Source organism: Capsicum annuum, chromosome 9 (genome assembly GCF_002878395.1).
Source record: "Capsicum annuum cultivar UCD-10X-F1 chromosome 9, UCD10Xv1.1, whole genome shotgun sequence".
NCBI lineage: Eukaryota > Viridiplantae > Streptophyta > Magnoliopsida > Solanales > Solanaceae > Capsicum > Capsicum annuum.
Window position 1 is genome coordinate 18,061,517 of NC_061119.1, and position 21,141 is coordinate 18,082,657.

General features: G+C 37.3%; 1 pseudogene; it reads right to left on the bottom strand.

The window, feature by feature from the left end:
- Positions 1-2,288: 2,288 nt before the first annotated feature.
- Positions 2,289-20,803, bottom strand: LOC124887037 (annotated as a pseudogene).
- Positions 20,804-21,141: the final 338 nt, after the last annotated feature.

The following is a 21,141-nucleotide window of genomic DNA, read 5'->3' on the forward strand; positions in this document are numbered from 1 at the left end:
TTGGGTCACACCTACAAAAAATTCACTTTGAAAGCACTACTCCTTTATGTCAGTTATGTGGATGTTTAGGTCATAACATTTATTATTGTGCAAAAAATAATAGAGATAAGAGTACTGAGAATTCAGGTGATTCTAACACTGATAACACTCAAGGAAAAAAAGAAGGAAAAATTGATGGGAAAAAATAGCAAAAACTGAGGAAAAAAAATTGATTCCAAAGAAAAAATTGAAAAAAAAAAAAAAGAAGAAGAAAATAGCGAAAAATAAGAAAAAAATAAAAATATAGATAAATAAGAAAAAAATAGAAAAATAGAAAAAGAAGAAGAAAAAAAAGAGTAAAGTCATAAAATCCCCCCTAAACTTGTCTATTCAACTTACCTTAGCCCTCTAACGTCACTGAAAATTATTTATCCCCTTAACAATTTTATAGTGAATTAAATACAATCCTAAAGATATAATACCACTCTCACAACGTAAAGTGTAATACACGCATCGACACATCAGTGCTACCTCCAAGCCACGCAAGCAAAATATTTTTCAAATATTATATATTGATATAATAAAAAAAAAAAATACCTCCCACCCTAATTTCCTTTCTTCTTCAAACCACCCTTCTCCCTCCTCCATCAAACCCATCTGCCCCCACCCCTACCTCTGTAAACACTACCGTCTCTCCCGCCTCGTTCTCTCTTTCTCATTCTCCGTCAAATAAATCCGTCCACCCACCACCCCTGCAAACACCAAGCCCATCTCTTTATTCTTCAGTATTACCCCCTCCTCCCCCCACCCCCCACCCCCTCTTTTTTTAAAAACATCTCACTCACACTTCTTTCTTCTTTGATCTCCATAGCTCCTCTTTACAAAACCTTCGCTTTTTTTCTTTCTACAATTTAAAAATCTGCACATAAATTACAACTCAAAAAATCTTAATAAAGAAAAGTCAATTGATAAATTCATTGATTGATTGCAACTACAAATAAAGCAAACAAAACCATCAAATTTGAAGAAATAATTCTAGCAAAAAATTATTTGAGTATCTTCAAGACAAAAAGGAATGTAATTGTGTTTTCTTGTGGTTATGTGTGAAGAAAATTAAGCATATCTTAATTTTCAGATTTGTTATTAGAATATTAAGGTCTCCCCGATTATATTTTGTTACTTGAAATTTCATAAATTTTACAAGTCTATAGAAAAATAAGGTCTGCCCATAGTTTTCTCCAATAAAAAACTAAGTTTTTGGAGATTGTAAAAGTTCAAAAAATTATTATTCTTGTAAAAATTGAATTCGATATTAGAAAGAAAAGAAATGATTATTTCTTTTAAAAAATGAAGTTCATGAAAAAAGGTGTTAAAATTCGCCACTTCTTCGTACATATTTTTTTCATTCTTAGAGAAATTTATGAAGTATACAGGTGGGGGTTGGGGGCTAGAAGATAGATGACGAATTTGAAGAAAGAAAAATGGAGATGGTTTGCATAAGGATTAAGAGAGAAGGAGGGTTGAAGAAGAAAGGAACTGGAGTAGGGTTAATTTTCCAATTTTTTTAACTTTTATTATTTAATAAATAATTTAGTGGGATCATTTCGTCACAAAAAACGGGCTTGTATTTCTGTTTTTTTTTTAAATGTCACATTAGCATTAAGGGAGTATTTATTCACTTCAAAAAGATTTGGGGGGTAAATAATTATAGTAAAGTTAAAGGACTAAAGTGAATTGAGCGGACAAGTTCAAGGAGAATTTTATACTTTTCTAAAAAAAAAATGACGATGAGTTTAGTTGGACCACAGTCACTTATAAAAAAATAAAAAAAATAAGTTTCTTTCCAATTCCAATCTAGATATAAGAAAATCCTAAGAATAATAGAAATTTTAATAGATTTCAAAACTTATCAATAATCGAAAATCATAAAGAAAAAAATAAAGGATTTTATGTCTCCTACGTGTACTAACAAACTCCAGCAAAGGGACATGGACATTACAATGCCCACATCATCCAAAAGGACACTCCAACATGTGAATTCCCAAGCTTTCACGTCTCTTGTGAAACAAAACTTTCATAATAACATATGCATCTCTTCTCAACCAACACCAACCACTCAATCCCAATTACCAATAAAAAGAGATATAAATATTAATAGTACAAAAAAATATGACATCGATCCCATCAAATTCCCCCACTTTATTGCCTAGTACTACTACAAATAGTATACCCTACTATCCTAGTGACGGGCGTAACTTTTTCTCTCTTTCGCTCCTTCTTTCTAACTAACGTATCTTTCAACGCCTTCTTTAACTTGACCGTGCCGTCGCCGTCGAAGCAGATGCCGACGACAAGTAAGTACGTTGCTCCTTCTCTCTCCCTTGGTCTCTCTCTTCCCCTACGTTCTCTTTGACGTGACTGGTCAGTCTCTGTGAAGTAGACGCCGGCAGCGAAATAACATTGGCGACAGGTAGGCACATTTCTCTCTCCTTCTCTTTCTTGGTCTCCCTCTCTTTCCCCCTCTCTTCCTTTCCCCCCCTCTCCCTCTCTCCCCTCTCCACTGTCAGTAGATTTATGGAGGCAGCAACTTGCTGGTTACCGGTCCGCGATCGAATTCGGTGAACTAGTTTGACGGACGTCGGTGGTGAAGGCAGCGGAGCTAGAAAATCCAGGTGGGGGTCTCTACCGAATATTGCAACTACTGTCCAGATTTGAGCCGGCGACTTTCTAGCGAAGTGATTCCTGTGACCTAATTTGTTGGGTTCCAACACAACAAGCAAGAGCAGATTACATAATATACGTATTTCGGTGACTTCTAACCCTTGAACTTTATTTTATCACTTGATTTTTTGATATTTTCGATATTTTCATTGCCTATAATTTGCATGGGATTTCCTATCAGTTATTTGGATTTTTAGTAGTTGTTGTTCTTAAAATTTGGATATAGTGTGTGCTTTGAGGGTGTCTTTATTGTCTTGCTGTTTTTGAACCTTTTATGCTGCTTCATATTATTTATCATACTATCTCCTGTATCTTGACTTGCGTGTCTGTTGTAGTTTATTCGTGACTTGCACCACTCCTTATTATTTATTTGGCTGTCCTTGGTGCCAGGCCATTAGTGTGCTCTATTTTTCTTACTGTTAGTTTTGTCCTTTCCTTGGTTTTATTTTTTCTCCCTATTTGAGTTTAGTTTTGTTTCTTGATTATTTCTTCTAATTTGTGTGAGCCTTGTATTTACTGCTGCTGCTTTGTTATGACCAATGTTTATATTTTCTTATATTTTCTTGTAGTAATGGTTGTAGGCGTTGATGGCTGGATAGGGTCATGTCCGAGGGGGTTGGGGCGGGGGGCTGTTGTGGGGATAGGGGAAGAGGAACGGATGGGGGTGGGAGGGAGGCTAAGGTTTGGCCTCAGGGGAGGTAGAGGAAGACGTGTTGATAGAGTTGGTAGGATAAGGGTTGGGTCTTGGAATATAGGGATTCTTCAGGGTAAGTCCATAGAGCTTGTGAAGATTCTTAGAAAGAGGAGGATTAATATTGCATGTGCTCAAGAGACCAAGTGGGTGGGGTCTAAGGCTAGGGATGTGGATGGTTACAAGAATTGATACTCTGGGAGTGAGAGGCATAGGAATGAAGTTGGCATCTTAGTATATGAAGAGCTTAGAGGTCAGGTAGTAGAGGTAAAGAGGATCAGTGATAGGTTGATGACTATTAAGTTGGTCATTGAAGGGTTTACCCTGAATGTGTGTAGTGCTTATGCGCCACAAGTGGGCTTGGATGGGGAGGAGAAGCTGCGGTTTTGGGAGGTTTTGGATGAGGTAGTAAGAGGCGTGCCTAGCTCGGAGAAGATTGTTGTAGCAGGAGATTTCAATGGGTACATCGGGGCATTACAGGAAGGCTTTAGTGATGTACATGGTGGTTTTGGTTTTGGGGAAAGAAATGAAGAAGGGGCTACTCTATTGGATTTTACGAGGTCCTTTGGGCTGGTGGTGGTGAACTCAGGATTCCCGAAGAAGGACAATCACCTGATCACCTTTCGAAGAGCGATAGCCAAGACCCAAATTGACTTTTTGTTGCTTAGGAAAGGGGATAGGGTGTTTTGTAAGGACTGTAAGGTCATCCCGAGTGAAAATCTTTCGACCCAGCATAGGCTCTTGGTTATGGATTTGGGTATAAAGAAGGATAGAAAGAGAAGGGGTGAGGAGTGTAGACTTAGAATTAAGTGGGACGGCTTGATGCCAGTGAATGTGTGGGAGATAGGGGAGAAGTTGGCGGGAATAAGGGTGTGGGAGTGTAGGGAGACGTGTATAGTATGTGGGATAGGGTGACTAGGTACATCAGGGAGAATGCTACTGAGGTGTTGGGGGTTTCTAGGGTCCGGGCCGGGCATCATCGGGGGGATTGGTGGAGGAATGAAAAGGTTAAGAAGAAAGTGGAGATCGAGAAAGGGGCGTATGCTAAGTTGATTGAGAGTACGGACGAAGAAGAGAAGTGGGTAAAAAGGAAAGAGTACAAGTTAGTTAGGAAGGAGGCTAAGTTAGCAGTTATGGTGGCTAAGACGGCAGCATTTGAGAGCTTGTATGCGGGGTTACAAAAGAAAAGAGGGGAAAAAAGTTGTTTAGACTCGCTAAGGCTACGAGAGGAAGGGTCATGACCTCGATCAGGTGAAGTGCATTAAGGGGGAGGACGGTACATTGTTGGTAGAGGACGGCCACATTAAGAATAGATGGCAGTCGTATTTTCATAGGCTCTTGAATGACGAAGGGGATAGAACTATTGTGTTAGGAGAGCTGGAGCACTCAGGGGAGTGTCGGGATTTTAGTTATTATAGACGTTTTAAGGTAGAGGAGGTTAGAGAGGCTGTTCGCAGGATGCGAAGGGGTAGGGCGATGGGGCCTGATGAGAGACCTGTGCATTTTTGGAAGTTTTTGGCGAGGCTGATTTTAGGTGGTTGACTGGATTATTTAACGGAATTTTCAAGACGGCAAAAATGCCCGAGGCTTGGAGGTGGAGTACTATGATCCCTCTTTATAAGAATAAGGGTGACATTCAGAGTTGGAATAACTATAGGGGTATTAAGTTATTGAGTCACTCTATGAAGATTTGGGAGAGAGTGGTCGAGGTGAGGTTGAGACGGATAGTGTCTATTTTGGAGAACCAGTTTGGATTTATGCCTGGCCGCTCGACGACAGAGGCAATTCACCTGGTACGTAGGCTGGTGGAACAGTATAGGGAAAGGAAGAAAGACCTGCACATGGTGTTTATCGACTTGGAGAAGGCATACGACAAAGTCCCTAGGGAGGTGCTTTGGAGATGCTTGGAGGTGAGTGAAGTCCCGGTGGCATATATCAGAGCAATTAAGGATATGTATGATGGAGCTAGAACTTAGATGAGGACGGCGGGAGGAGACTCAGAGCATTTCACTATCTTGACAGGATTGCATCAGGGATCTACTCTTAGTCCCTTTTTGTTTGCTTTGGTGATGGATGTGTTGACATGGTGTATTCAAGGAGAGGTGCCTTGGTGTATGCTTTTTGCAGATGATGTAGTTTTGATTGATGAGACGCGGGGGGAGGGGGGGTATGAATGATAAATTAGAGGTGTGGAGACAAACTCTTGAGTCTAAAGGAATCAGGTTGAGTAGGAGCAAGACAGAGTATTTGGAATGCAAGTTTAATGATGTGAGATTGGAGAATGAGGTGGTAGTGAAGTTGGAATCACAAGTGGTATGTAAGAGGGATAGTTTCAAGTATCTCGGATCCGTGATTTAGGGTAACAGTGAGATTGACGAGGATGTCTCGCACCGTATTGGGGCGGGATGGATGAAGTGGAAGCTCACTTCGGGGGTGTTGTATGATAAGAAGGTGCCGCCCAAGCTTAAAGGCAAATTCTATAGGGTGGCAGTCCGTCCGGCCATGTTGTATGGAGCGTAGTGTTAGCCAGTTAAGAACTCCCACATTCAAAAAATGAAGGTGGCGGAAATACGGATGTTGTGTTGGATGTGTGCTTCTGACTAGAGGGGTAGAGTTCAAAATGAGACTATCAGGGAGAAGGTTGGTGTGACTGTAGTGGAGAATAAGATGCGGGAAGTACGATTGAGATGGTTCGGACACGTGATGAGAGGAGGATGGATGCCCCGGTTCGTAGGTGTGAAAGGCCAGCTTTGGATGGTTTTAGGTGGGGTAGGGTAGGCCGAAGAAGTACTGGGTAGAGGTGGTTAGGTGGGACATGGAGTAGTTACAGCTCACTGAGGACATGACCCTAGATAGGAAGATATGGAGGACGCGAATTAGGGCAGAAGGCTAGGGTCAGTTTGGGTCGCTAGTGTTGGGAATTACTTGGTGGGGGTATTATCCTTGTTATGATACCTTCTTTCATGCTTTATTACGAATCTGCTTACTTTTCTCTGTTTACTATTACTTGTCGGTGTCGTATTTATGTTATGCCATCTTGCTCCATGCTTTACTATGAATTTTTTTAGCATTCCGTGTCTCGAGCCGGGGGTCTATCGGAAACAACCTTTCTACTTCTGTAGAGGTAGAGGTATGGACTGCGTACATCTTACCCTCCCCAGACCTCACTATGTGGGAATACACTGGGTTTGTTGTTGTTACTATCCTAGTGACAAAACACTTCCCATTGTAGTAAATAAATTAACCCCAACTACTACACAACTTTCACATGCACAGAAAAGTACTTCCACATCCACATCAACAAAAACCAGTCACACTCCAAATACTACTATGCCGAAATTTTGCTGTACAAGCTTTTGTTTCCAACAAAACTCTAAAAAAGATACACCAAATGAAGGGAGGGTACGACAACATATCTCCTCCTTAAATGAACAATTTAAGAACTCTTATGCTCAACCTGCAGCAAGTACTCCTTCTACTTCTACTTCTATCATGAACCCTAGTCCTACTTTCAACCCTAAGACTCTATTGCCAATTATCTCCACTACAAAAAATGATCCCCCATATATAAAAGAAAATATTGTCTCCCCAAACTCCATCATCAACTAACAAAATCCACTCAAACAAAAAATGCCTCGAAAACCTCTCCACTACAGACGTTAAAACTCCAACAGCAATCACTCCTTGTCTCTAATGCAATACAACTAAGAAAATTGGAACCCCCAGACTGCCCCAGATTTACAGAATGAGAACCAACCACAAAATTGGAATCCTCAAAATTTTCCAATACTAGAGGATAACCTCCTTCCTTACCAAAACAATTGGATAACAAGTTGGATGCCGCCACTAGTGAATGGAACGACTCACAACAATGTTATATTGATGGAACTCTTCCCTTCTTTATCACTCTTTCGGAGTTAATTCAAAATTATCAAAATCTAGTGATATCCCACTACATGCAGAACCAACACATAATAGACCTAGGAGCGACGATGTTACACATGCAAATGAATGTAATGACGAAACACACAACGAGCATGAGTAGGGAATCATGCCAATAGATGAACTATACAAATTGGTCCACTCCTCACATGCAAACTATGTCACCAACATGGGAAGTAATGACTCACAACCAAGAAGTGCCACAGATACAGGAAATTACTTTCCAACGCCATAACTTAAATCGTCCAATTTCGACAACAATGTGCAATACCAGACGTAGGAACCAGGGGAAATACTACCAAACGGCATCACACGGGTAATAACTCTGATCACACTAGATGATTTACTAATGTTTACTTTAAAAAAATGCAAAATAACCTATTCTGGTAAATCCCACCGCCAGTTCCAGTCAACATAAAATCCTACCCGGTGGATCATATGTACTAATATGTCATTTTGTTGGCAGCAACGAAGAAGGAAAGTAGAGACTTGTCCTTATTTTAGAATCAAATAGCGATCAACCTTGAGATGTCCCTTGCATCGGGAGGGGTTTCCTCACTCCGGACACAATAAACCATGAAGATTATCACCTGGAACTGTAGGAGCGCAAATAACCCAGCCTTTAGAAGGAATGTACTGAAAATTATCCCTACTTTTAACCCTACAATCCTTTCTCTTACTGAAACTAGATTATCAGACCAGGAGCCACTTATGCAGTTACTATCATTTTTGGATGTCATGCATATACCAACTTCAGGATACTCAGGTGGTATCGCAATTTTCTGGAACAGCAATGAGTTTATTATGAATCCATTGATTCTTATGGAACAAGAAATCCAGGCGAGTCTACAAGTTAGTCCTAACACTTCTCCATGGACTCTCTCTATTATATATGCTAGAAATAGTTATCACTATAAAAAGTCTTATGGAAAAATTTGAATTAAATCTCTACTAAAATAAAGGGCCCTTGGCCAATGGGTGGGGACTTCAACGAAGTAACTAATACTTCTAAAAAACTTGGTGGGAATGAGGTTGACAGTAGAAGAATCACCAATTTCATGGACTGCATAAATTATCTAAATATGATAGACCTACGTTTTGTTGGTCCGAAATTTACTTGGAAAAATATGAACAAGAATCAATCTAGTATAATAATGGAAAGACTAGATCGATTTCTTTGTAATCCGTTATGGATCAACTTGTTTTCAGACTCTAAGGTTACGCATCTTCCTAGAGTCCATTTAGATAACTGTCCCCTATTACTAAATCTTATTAAAAGTGACAAGATCAATATTTCAAAATTCAGATTTGAAACTATGCGATTGTACCATCGGATTTTAAAATCATAGTTAAAACATATTGGCACTATAACTACAACTATCAAAATGCTTCCATTAGTTTCTCACATGTTGCTACTACTTGGGGTAAAGATAATTTGGGCAACATTTTTAAAAATAAGAGAAAGATTTTAGCAAGAATGAATGGCCTCTAGAAAAAGGATCCGGCTAGAAAAATGAATTTCCATTATAATCTAGAGACAACTCTCCTACAAGATTTTAGGAATATCCTAAAACAGGAAGAGGAATTTTAGAAACTGAAATCAAGAATTTAATGGACGCTAGATGGTGATGCTAATACCAAGTTCTTTCACATTTCTACTATAAAAAAAATAGACGTAGAAATAGAATTTTGGGCTTGGTTGATTTTGTTGGAAATTGGTCATTCCAATCAAAAGATATTAAAAACACTATTAAAAATCACTTTAAAAGTGTGTATACCACTGAACTAATTAGTTTCCCCATTCTTTTGGTTTAAAGAATGGCTAATAGTCTCTAGAAGATGATCATCAAATTCTTAATACTCATTTAACAATCGATGAGATTCCCAGGGCTATTAATTCTTTTAAACCCTTAAAAGCTCCTGGTCCTGATGGTTTACATCCCATATTCTTCCAAAAATTCTGGGATGACACTAACTTCTCTATCATTGAAACATGTATGGACGTCTTCTATTCAAAAAGTATTAGTCCGGATATCATTAAAACTCATCTAGTGCTTATTCCGAAAATTAATATATGGGAACAACTCTCACATACAGACCTATAAGTTTATGCAACACCAATTACAAAATAATTACCAAAATTTTGGTAAACAGGATCCAATAATGCCGAACTCTATATTGTCCATTCTTAAAAGCTTTAGCGAGATGTCTGGACAAAAAATAATTTTTTTAAAATCAAGAGTATATTTCTCAAAAAATATTAGCCAATCAAATGTCATTTCAATTTCTTCTCTTCTACAAATAAAAGAAACTAAAGAATTTGGGAAGTACCTTGGACTCCTACTGACTAACCTTAATACCAAACGAAAATACTATCAGTTTATAATTGATAAAATTAACAATAAATTAAGTGGTTGGAAAACTAAATTCCTTTCTATTGCAGGGAGAACCACATTAATTAACTCAGTTCTTAACTCCATACCAACTTATTCTATGTAAATTAATTTATTACCCAAAAATATTACTTATAGCATGGATACAATTAAAAGGAATTTTATAGGGATCTTCAGATGAAAAAAGGAAAATCCATCTCGTTAACTGGGACGCTGTCACAATGCCTAAAAACAAAGGAGGATTGGGAGTTCATAAAACTGAAGGGAAAAACTCAACTTTAATTTTGAGCCTCAACTGGAGACTCATGAAAAATACATCTCACCTGTGGGTAAAACTCCTACAAAAAGTATAAAACTAGAATAGCCAACAATATCATCACCCATAAATCCAGGACTCCTACATATGGAAAAGCATTAGCAAAAACAATCATATATTTTGCAAGGGTTTGTCCTGGAATGTGGGAGACGAGAAAAATATTAACCTTTGGCAAGATAGATGGCTCTACTCAAACAATAATTTACAAGAATCCTTCAAGATTTTCTCTCATTAGATGATTTAAATTAAAAAGTAAATAAAATTTTAGTTAATGGAGCTTGAAATTTCTCAAATATGTCTGCTATAATTCCTCAAAAATCACAGACATTATAAAAAATAACTATATAAAGCAATTTAATTCAAAATCTGACTTTTTCTTTTGAAATACATCTTCAAAATGAAAATTTTCCTCAAAAGATGATTAGAATATATTCCTCCAATCATTAGATAATATGTACTATAAAAGTACAGATTATGGAATGGAAATACTAGTAATAAAATAAAATATTTTATCTGGCTCCTTACTCTAAATAAACTTTCTACGGATGCCAACCTTTTTGCAAGACACATTAAAAACTCTAACTCATCTTGCTCATGTTCAAACACATCTGAAAATACAGAGCACACATTTCTCTCATGTCCAAATGCAATAAAAAATTGGGATCACTTCAATTTCAAACCTACCACAAATTACTTGATTAGGGATATAAAGAACTATTACTGTAATACTCCATAAGATCCTAAGCTTGGTTCTGTTGTAGTTGCATGCTTAAGGGGTCCAAGTCTTGAAATTTTCAGTAAGTGTTTAGGGTTTATTTATTTTCAAGACCCCTAAACTTCACACATTTTTATTTTGGCCTTTCCAACATTGAGACTTTGGTTTTTGAGTTGATTCATGTATAGGGAGGTTAAAAGTATGTCTCGGGAGAGTTCTGGGAATTTCAGATGGGGTTCAGGACATGTTTGGATTGCTAAAATAGTGAGCCCACACGATAAGCTTGCGGCGCGTTGGTTGCTCCCATGGTGATGTGGTCTACAACGCATTTCTCTCTCCTTAGAAGCAAGTGGCGCGACTCGTTGCTGTCTTCCTTAGAGCAAGTGGCGTGACACGTTGGTGCCTTACACCCATCTTCTTCATTAAGAAAATCAAGGGGTAATTGAGTCTTTTTTTCTAACCCAAGTCGTCTATAACATAATTTGGGGCATTCATAGGGTCATTATTTTCCCTTTCCTCTTAAAATTTTTCATTACAAACCCTCCTCCTCCCCAAGAATAAAACCCAAGCTCTTTTCTTCAAGAATCCAAGAGTTCAAGCTTACAAAGTTCAAGCAATCTTCAAGAATCTAGCTATTAAGGTATGTGGGGTTTTGAACAAGGTTAATCTTTTAACCTTATGTTCAAATGTATGATTCCCAGATTAAATTTACATGTTTTAAGTTAGGGTTCATTCTCAAATCCTCATGTGTTGAAAGCATAGTATTATTATATGATTTAAAGGACTAAAGAGCATAAGAGTTGTACTTGTTCATGTTTCCAACTACAAGTTTGATGTTTTATCTTGAATTTTATTACTTTGATGAGAAATTACCATCCTCCTGAATTTAATATGTTTCCATGCATAAATTTATGTATTATACTCATGTATTATATTGTCCAATGTTATGGGTCTCTGAACTATGATCTCATATTACTACTTTTCTAAGAGTTTTATCGTATTTTCTTAAATATTCAGTGTTGGTAAGTTATGAACATCCTATACCTATGTGTGTACTTGCTATTTCATACTTTTCAAATGCTAGTCATTCATGACTTCATTATTATGTCAGATCATGATTTTATTATTATGTTTCAGTTCAAGTTGATCCTAATCAGTACAATACCATGTTATGTTAAATCATGAATAATACTAGTTTTATCTGATTTGGAGTAGGATTTAGAACCGAGAGGAAGTGTGGGTTCAGTGCATCCTACTTTCCAAAAACTACGTGCCCCCATAAGATTTAGGGACTTTCCAAAGAACATTTTCCCCTTTGCCCAAATGGGCTTAGTATAGTGATCACTCCAGTTCAGGTTCCATTCCGATGGCAAGGATGGGACATCCCTCCTCAAAATGGGTTAGACGTTGAACTCCATGGTACTAACCATGGTTTATATCGGTTACATAATAGCTCCCACAGTTTCAGTCAGTATTGGCAGTCTCTTTCAGTTCAGTTTTACTAGACCAAGTAGTCAGTTTTAAGCATTTATTCAGTCAGTTATATAAATTGTACTAGTTACTCAGATAATGATAGTGTATTAAAATGCTTGGTATTGCATATTCAATTTTACATATTCATGTGAATTCATTCAGTTCTGCATGTATTTCAGTTAGTCCTTACTTTACATACTAGTACATTCAAAGTATTGACCGTATACTTTTCTATTGCACTATGTTATTTGATAACATAGGTTCGAACGCTCAGTTTCTCGGTTGTTCTTAGACAGTCCAGCATCACTCAACAGCAGTAGTAATGAGTCCTCTTCTATCGAGGATGTGATATATTTTACTATTATTTCAGTATTTATCTATATCTAGTTAGTCTGATTTAGTTTGGGGTTTGTCCCATCAACTCCCCATGATTCTTAGAGGCTTTCATACTGGTAGACAACCATTCAGTTTTCAGATGTTATCAGATGTTATAGACAGTTTTGGTCTTTAGTATTTTACCAGACACTTTTGATATATCTTTTATATATATATTTTAGTATTTAGACTGATCGTAAGTTGTTGGTTTATCTTATGCATATTAGAAGGTACCATATCATGAGTTATTTTGGTATCACTTGTGGCCTTAAACACCATGTAGCGACTAGGGGTTAGCCTTAGGTTGTGAAAAAACTTGGTATCAAAGCCTAATGTTTTAAAGTGTCCTAGGGAGTCTGGAAACTGCGTTGAGTAGATTCTTGTGCATGGGTGTGAAGCACGCTACACTTATGGGAAAGAGGCTATAAAATGTTTTAGGAAAGTTTCCCCTCTTTTAGTGTTTATGTCGTGCGAAGAGCATGAGCTCTATTGAATCTCTCTTTCTAACTTATCCTTTATTTTGTTTACAGACAATTCCTACCAGAAGAACTAATAGAAGAAGGAATGGGGATCATCCCGCACCACCTCATGTTCAGAAAGATCCCCTGAATGACCATGTTTCTCACGCTGATTTTCGATCCGCATTCAAAGCCTTATCCCATTCTGTAGCTATCAGAACAACCGATAAGTTATTTTCTCAGCCAATCTAGTGGCAAATATAGCTGCAGCAAGGATTAGGGATTTCACTCGGATGAATCCTCCTTTGTTTTTTGGATCCAAATCTGAGGAGGATCCGTAAGAGTTTTTAGATATTGTATAGAATGTGATAGACATAATGGGTGTCACTTCAAATAAGAGTGCAAAATTGGTTGCATATCAGTTGTAGGGAGTAGCTCACACCTGGTTTAAGCAGTGGAAGGACAAAGCTATTGAGGCAGGGCCTATGGAGTGGGAGGAGTTTTCCATGGCCTTTCTAGACAAGTTCTTCCCACTAGAGTTGAGGGAAGATAAGGTTCAAGATTTCATAAACTTGAAGCAGGAAAGTATGAGAATAAAGGAGTACTCGCTTAAATTCACTCAGTTGGCGAGGTATGCTCTTACTATGGTGGTGGGCAATAGTCCACGATGAGTAAGTTCATATCTGGTGTATCTGATTGTGTGGTTAAAGAGTGTAGGACTACTCTGTTAATTAAGGAGATGAACCTATCTCGACTTATGGTTCTTGCACAGTATATTGAGGAAGAGAAGCTCAAGGAAAAAGAGAAAAAAATAAGAGGGCCAGAAGGGGTAACTTCAACTTTTCTCAGCCAAGGTCGAAATATAATAACCGTTCCCAGTTCCGCCAAAAATTTTCAGTCCCAGCTCCATCTTCAGCCAGTGCGCCAGTACCTAAGTTCAAGTAGAATAGTCGGGATAGAGTGCCAGGCTCTAAGATCTAGGATAGTATACACAGTGGTCGTACAAACCTGTTCTGCAGGAAGTATGGTATAAACCATAAGGGTAAATATCGGGTAGGTAGTAATGTGTGTTTTGGGTGTGTTAATCCAGGCCACAGGATTAAGAAATATCAAGTAGTAGCCCTGAAGGAAGGTGATTTATGCCAACAAGGCCAGTCTCATTCTTCAGCAGCACCAGCAGGTCGCTCGACTCAGCAGGGTTCCATATCCAGTGCCACCAGTGGGAAACATCAGAATAGACTGTATGCTCTGCAGACTCGACATAATCAGAAAAGTTCTCCCATTGTAGTTAAGGTTACGTTAGAAGTCTTTCATCTTCATGTTTATGCACTGTTAATCCCCAGAGCTTTATTTTACTTTATGACCCCTTATGTATCTGCAGACTTTGGTATCAGTACAAAAATATTAGTACAGTCTTTTTTAGTGTCTACCCTAGTGGGTAACTCCATTGTAGCCAGACGGGTATACAGAAATTGCCCTGTCACAGTGTCTTAGAAAGTTACTTTAGTTGATCTTGTAGAGTTATAGATGAATGAGTTTGATGTAATTCTCAGCATGGACTGGCTCCACTCATGTTATGCCTCAGTTGATTGCAGAAATAGAATTGTAAAATTCCAATTTTTTAACAAGCTAGTTATCGAATTGAGGGTTAGTACTTCAATTCTTTGGGGTCAGATTATTTCATATCTTAAAGCAAGAAAGATGATATCTAAGGGTGCATTTACCACCTCTTCCGAGTCTCTGAGACACTGAACCTCGATTCAGTTTATATGGTAAGGGAATTTCCAGATGCATTGCGTGAAGTTCTTCTTAGGATCCTCCCAAAAGGGAAATTAATGTTGGAATAGATCTCATTCCAAATAGCCAGCCTATCTCTATTCCACCTTATAGAATGGCTTCACCTGAGCTAAATGAATTGAAAAAGCAATTAAAAGATCTCTTCGATAAGTGTTTCATCATGCCTAGTGTTTCCCCATGGGGTGCTCCAGTCCTATTCATGCGTAAGAAATATGATTCTATTAGAATGTGCATCAACTACCGTCAATTGAATAAAGACACCATAAAGAATAAGTATCCTCTCCCCAAAATAATTACTTGTTTGACCAGTTTTAGGGTGCATGTTGTTTCTCTAAGATAGACCTCAGGTCCGACTATCATCAGCTTTGAGTCAGAGAATGTGATATTCTAAAAACAACCTTCAGAACTCAGTATGGTCACTTTGAATTTCTAGTTATGTCTTTTGGACTAACAAATGCCCCTCCAACTTTTATGGATTTGATGAACAAGGTGTTCAAGCAGCACTTGGACATGTTTGTCATAGACTTCATTAATGATATCCATTTCTATTCTTGTAATGAGAATGATCATGCAACCCATCTGAGAGTTGTGTTACAAAATCTTAGAGATTGTCAATTATTCGCTAAGTTCACTAAGTACGAATTTTGGTTGAGATCAGTAGCTTTGGTCACATTATTTCTGGTGCTGGTATTTGAGTTGACCCCCAAAATTCTGAAGTAGTGAGAAACTAGCCTAGACCCATCTCTCCATCATATATCAGGAGTTTTTTGGGTTTGGTTGGCTATTACAAGCGATTTTTGAAGTTTTTTCTTGTACTTCTTGTCTCATGTCTAGACTAACCCAGAAGAAGATTACATTTTAGTGGTCAGATTCCTACGAGAAGAGTTTTTAAGAGTTAAGACTCGACTCACTTTTGCCTCAGTCTTAGCTTTGCCAAATGATATAGATGGGTTAATAGTTTATTATGATGATACTAGAGTTGGTCTGTATTGCGTATTGACGCAGAGAGGTAAGGTCATAGCCTACACCTCTAGACTGCTTAAACCTCATGAAAAGAATTATCCAACCTATGATCTTGAGTTGGTAGCCGTTATTTTTTCCTTGAAAATTTGGAGACACTATCTTTATGGGTTCACGTTGATGTGTTCACGGATCATAAGAGTTTACAGTACATGTTCAAGCAGAAAGACTTAAATCTTTTCTAGAGAAGATGTTTTGAGTTTTTGAAACATTATGATATGATTGTGTTATGTCATTTGGGCAAGGCCAATGTAGTGGCGGATTCCCTTAGTTGATTGTCTATGGGTAGTGTTTGCTATGTCGAAGATGATAAGAAGGAGTTATCTTGTGAGGTTCATCAACTTTCAAGGTTAGGAGTTTGGTTGGTTGATTCAGCCGAAGGTAGCATATGGGTTTAGAATAGAGTGGAATCTTAATTGATTACTGAGGTAAAAGAAAAGCAAGACAGGGATTCTAGTTTGGTTAGGTTGAAGGAGGTGGTTGGAGACCAGAAGGTGGAGCTTTTCTCCCAAGGGAAAGATAGTGTGCTTCATTATTAGGGAAGGTTATGTGTTCAGCATATTGGTGGTTTGAGATAATGAATATTATCAGAAGCGTATGGTGTGTGGTATTATATTTACCCCAAAGCCACTAAGATGTACTGTGACTTGCGGGGAATCTATTGGTGGAGTGGTATGAAGAAAGATAATTCAAAGTGTATGGCTAAGTGTTTGAACTGTCAGCAGGTTAAGATTAAGCACCAAAGGCCTAGTAGTAAGCTTCAGGAGTTTGGCATCCTCACTTGGAAGTGGGAGGTGGTGAATATGAATTTTATGATAGGACTACCTCGTATGCGTCGTCAGCATGATTTGATTTGGGTTATTGTAGATAGAATGACCAAGTCAGCCTATTTCTTAACAGTTCATACTTTATACTTAGCTGAGGATTATGCCAGGCATTATCTTAGGGAGTTTGTGAAATTACATTGGGTTCTGTTGTCTATCATTTCAGATAGAGGTACTTAATTTACCTCTCCCTTTTGGAAGGCTTTTCAGAAGGATCTTGGTACCCAAGTTCATCTCAGTATAGCTTTTCATCCTCAAATAGATGGTCAGGCAGAGAGGACCATTCATACTTTAGAGATCATGTTGAGGGAATGTGTTATTGACTTTAAAGGTAGTTGGATGACCACTAACCTGTGATTGAGTTTTCCTAAAACAGTTGTTATCACTCCAGTATTCATATGGCTCCATTTGAGGCTCTCTATGAAAGGTGATTTAGATATCATATTGGTTGGTTTGAAGTGGGTGAGACCACTTTGCTATGGCTAGATTCAGTGTTTGAGGCGATGGAGAAAATTCACTTAATTCGAGAGAGGCTGAAGACCGTCCAAAGTCATTAGGAATCTTATACAGATATAAGAAGAAGAAATCTTGAATTTGAGTGAAGAGATTTGGAAAGAAGGGGAAACTCAGTCCCCACAATGATGTTCCATATAGAATTTTGAGTTGTTTTAGGAAGGTAGCTTATGAACTTGAGTTGCCTGCAGATTTGGCATCGGTACACCCTGTGTTTCATGTTTCTTTAATAAATAAATGCATTGGTGATTCAATTTTTGTTATTCCTTTAGAAAGAGTGGAAGTTAAGGATAGCCTTTCCTATGAAGAAGTCCCAGTTGAGATTGTTGATCGTCAGATTCATAGACTAAGGAATGCAGAAGTTTTCTTGGTTAAAGTTCTATGACGGAATCAGTCTATTGAGGGAGATAATTGGGAAGCAGAAGCAGATATGCGAGACAAGTACCCTCATCTTTTCTCCGTAAACTCATATTCAACTTGAGGTAATAAGTTTTCTTAGATCGACTCTTTTTCGTTCTCTATTTCAGCTATGTAACCATTCTCATGTCATTGCATGCATTCACGAAATCAATTCAGTTTATGTATCATGCTTCAGACTCAGTTACGTAACCATATTCCAAGTCATGCATGTTCAGTATATGATCTCAGTTGCCTTAGTATTCTCAGTCTAACCAGTCTTATTTGAGGATGAATATTCCCAAGGGGGAGATATTGTAATACCCCATAAGATTCTAAGCTCGGTTCAGTTGTAGTTGCATGTTTAAGGGGTCCAAGGCTTAAAATTTTCAATAAATGTTAAGGGCTTGGTCATTTTCAAGACCTCTAAACTTCACGGATTTTTATTTTGGATTTTTCGACATTGAGACATTGGTTTTTGAGTTGATTCATATTTAGGGAGGTTAAAAGTATGTCTCAGGATTTTTGGGTGGGGTTCGGGACGTGTTTGATTACTAAAATAGTGAGTCCTCGCGTTAAGACCGCGATGCATTGGTTGCTCCCATGGTGATGTGGTCCATGGTACGTTACTCCCTCCCTCAGAGCAAGTGGCGTGGTGTATTGCTCTCTCCCCCAAAGCAAATGGCGTGGTGCATTGGTACCTTATGGCCAGCTCCTTCATTAAGGAAATCAAGGGTAGTTGAGTCCTTTTCCCCAACTGAAGTCATCTATAACACGATTTGGGGTATCTATAGGGGCATTATTTACGCCTTCCTCTAAAAATTTCTCATTATAAACCGTCCTTCTTCCCAAAAACAAAACCTAAGCTCTTTTCCTCAAGAATCCAAGTGTTCAAGCTTCCAAAGTTCAAGCAATCTTCAAGAATCTAGCTATTAAGGTATGTGGGGTTTTGAACAAGGTTAACCTTTGAACCTTGTGCCCAAATATATGATTTTAAAGTTAAATTTACATGTTTTAAGTTAGGATTCATTCCCAAATCAAGGACTAAAGATCATAAGAGTTGTACTTGTTCATGTTTCCAATGACAAGTTTGATGTTTTATCTTGAATGTTGTTGTTTTGATGAGAAATTACCATCCTCCTGAGTTTAATATGCTTCCATGCTTAAATTCATGTATTATACTCATGTATTAAAAGTCCAATGTTATGGATCTCTGAAATATGATCTCATATTACTGTTTTTTTTTTAGAGTTTTTATCATATTTTTAAAAATATTCAGTGTTGGCACCACAAAAGCATGAATAGTAGTTAGAGCCGAGCATGTGATAGTTTTGTGTTGAGGAGTGAGAAAACGAATATTGGAAGTGTTTGGATAGTTTTGCCCTAGAGTAGACCCTGATGCATGTTGTGGCATGTCAAGCAAAATGGGATATTGTGCATGTGACACTGGAGGCAAGCTAGAAAGATATTTCATATTATCAGTGGGAAATGGAGGAAGTGGAAACTCGGTAGCCCAAGATCGATGCATTTCTATCATTTGCTACCTTAATTTTTGAATTTATTTATTAGCTCCTAATATCTAATTCCCGAAACTCCCTATCTGATTAGTGACAGCGACCTCAATATCCTTGTTAGCCATAACTTTCTCTTCGACTTGGTGCAAATGGAGGACCAACCTAAATGCCACAAACCAACCGCTTTAAACTAATTGAACAAGAGATAGCAAATTCTCAAAAGATCACTGAACCCAAGAAGGGGGCCTACGTATCTCACTTCTGAGAGAGAAGAATCAAGTGTGCGTAGTTCGTGAAGTTTTGGCACAACATGGCCGATCAAACTCTATTTCTTTTTCTTTTTCTTTTTTCTTGAAACTTTAAGAAGAAAAGAAAATAAGAACTAACTAAAACGACCCTATACATAATGAAACCTATGATTACAAAAGAAAAATATTTTTGGATTTTCAATTTTTAATTTCATATGACAATGAAACTTAAAGCTATTAAAGAAAAATATTTTTGTGGTTTTCTTTTAAAGATATATATGAAACACCTACTCTAAATGAAGAGAAGAAAGTTTTTTTGGATAAATATCCAAAACCCCCCAACCTTTACCCCAAATCCCAACTACACACTTATACTTTGTAGGGGCCTATGACCCCCCTGAACATTTTAAAAATGAAATTATTACACCCCTAAAGGCTTATGTGGCAAAGAAAGTGTATCTCACTCTCTCTGAGAGAGTGAGTCGTCCAAAAATCTTAAAAAAAGTATTTTTGCATATCTTTTTAATATAAAAGTATATATTGTTTACCAAAAAAAAGTACATATAATATATATATTATTTTTATTTCATTTTATTTTCTTTTTTCTTCATCACCATCACTCTCTCTCATAAAAAGCTTCAACAACCCTTCAATGGCTATAGAACTATCTTCATAAAAAGAAGTATATTTACTTAATTAAATTGAATGTCCATTAATTAAAGAAGTAAATATGACAGAATTTATGCTTTTCGTTTATCTCTTGCAACGTATGTAGTGAAACAATTAAAAGGATGGCCATAACGTATAGGGTATAGAACTATAACTAAAACAATCCCCATTGTTTCCTTAGCTGTTGCTGCTGTCATTCTCTCATTTTCAAGTTCCAAACAAGCAGCACTTGCTCTCCTTCTTTCCATCTTTACCATTTTTCTCAGTGACAAAACATCAAACACTTTGTCCTCATCATTACACTCTTCTTCAAACTCTTCCTTCTCATCATCCAATTCCAATAAACCATCATTTTTTTCATCTTCTAAGTCCGAATTCATCAACAACCCAGTCTTACAAGACTTCATTTTTTCACTTTATTTCCCATCAAAATCATTTTTGGAACCACACCCATTTCTCAATTCACTTGATTTCCCACAAAAATAACAAAAAGAATGGTTCCAACCCTTACAATACCAACTAAATTGTAAAATCCTCAATCCCAAACCAAACAATAACAACAACAACCCCAAAACTTTATACAATTGTCCAAACCACCCAAACACCAAAAACCCAAATCCCAAATCCCAAATCCATATTCAAACTCAAAGACGTCAGGGATTCAACATAATCCATGAAAATAAAATCCAAGAATCTCTTATTGAATTCAAAAACTGAACACAAAATGAACAAGAAATATAAAAGACGAATAATCTACATGTGGGTTTCAATGTTTTATATGTGACTATTCCAAAATACAAAAATTTAAGCAAAAAAAAACTAACAATGAATAATACTTCATTTTTAGTTTCTAAAAAATGGAAATTGTTGATTTTTCGTTGTATCCATTGGAGCTTCGCCGATCGGAGCTCCGAGAGACAACTGTTGTCAGTCTAAGTCGTTGTAAAGTTAAGAAAAGTTAGAGAGAAGCTAGAGAGAAGAGAAAAGGTATATTAGCTTATTAAAGATGTTGACAAAGAGAATATATATATATATATATATATATATATATATATATATATATATTAAAGAATAATTATTAATTTTTTTAATATAAA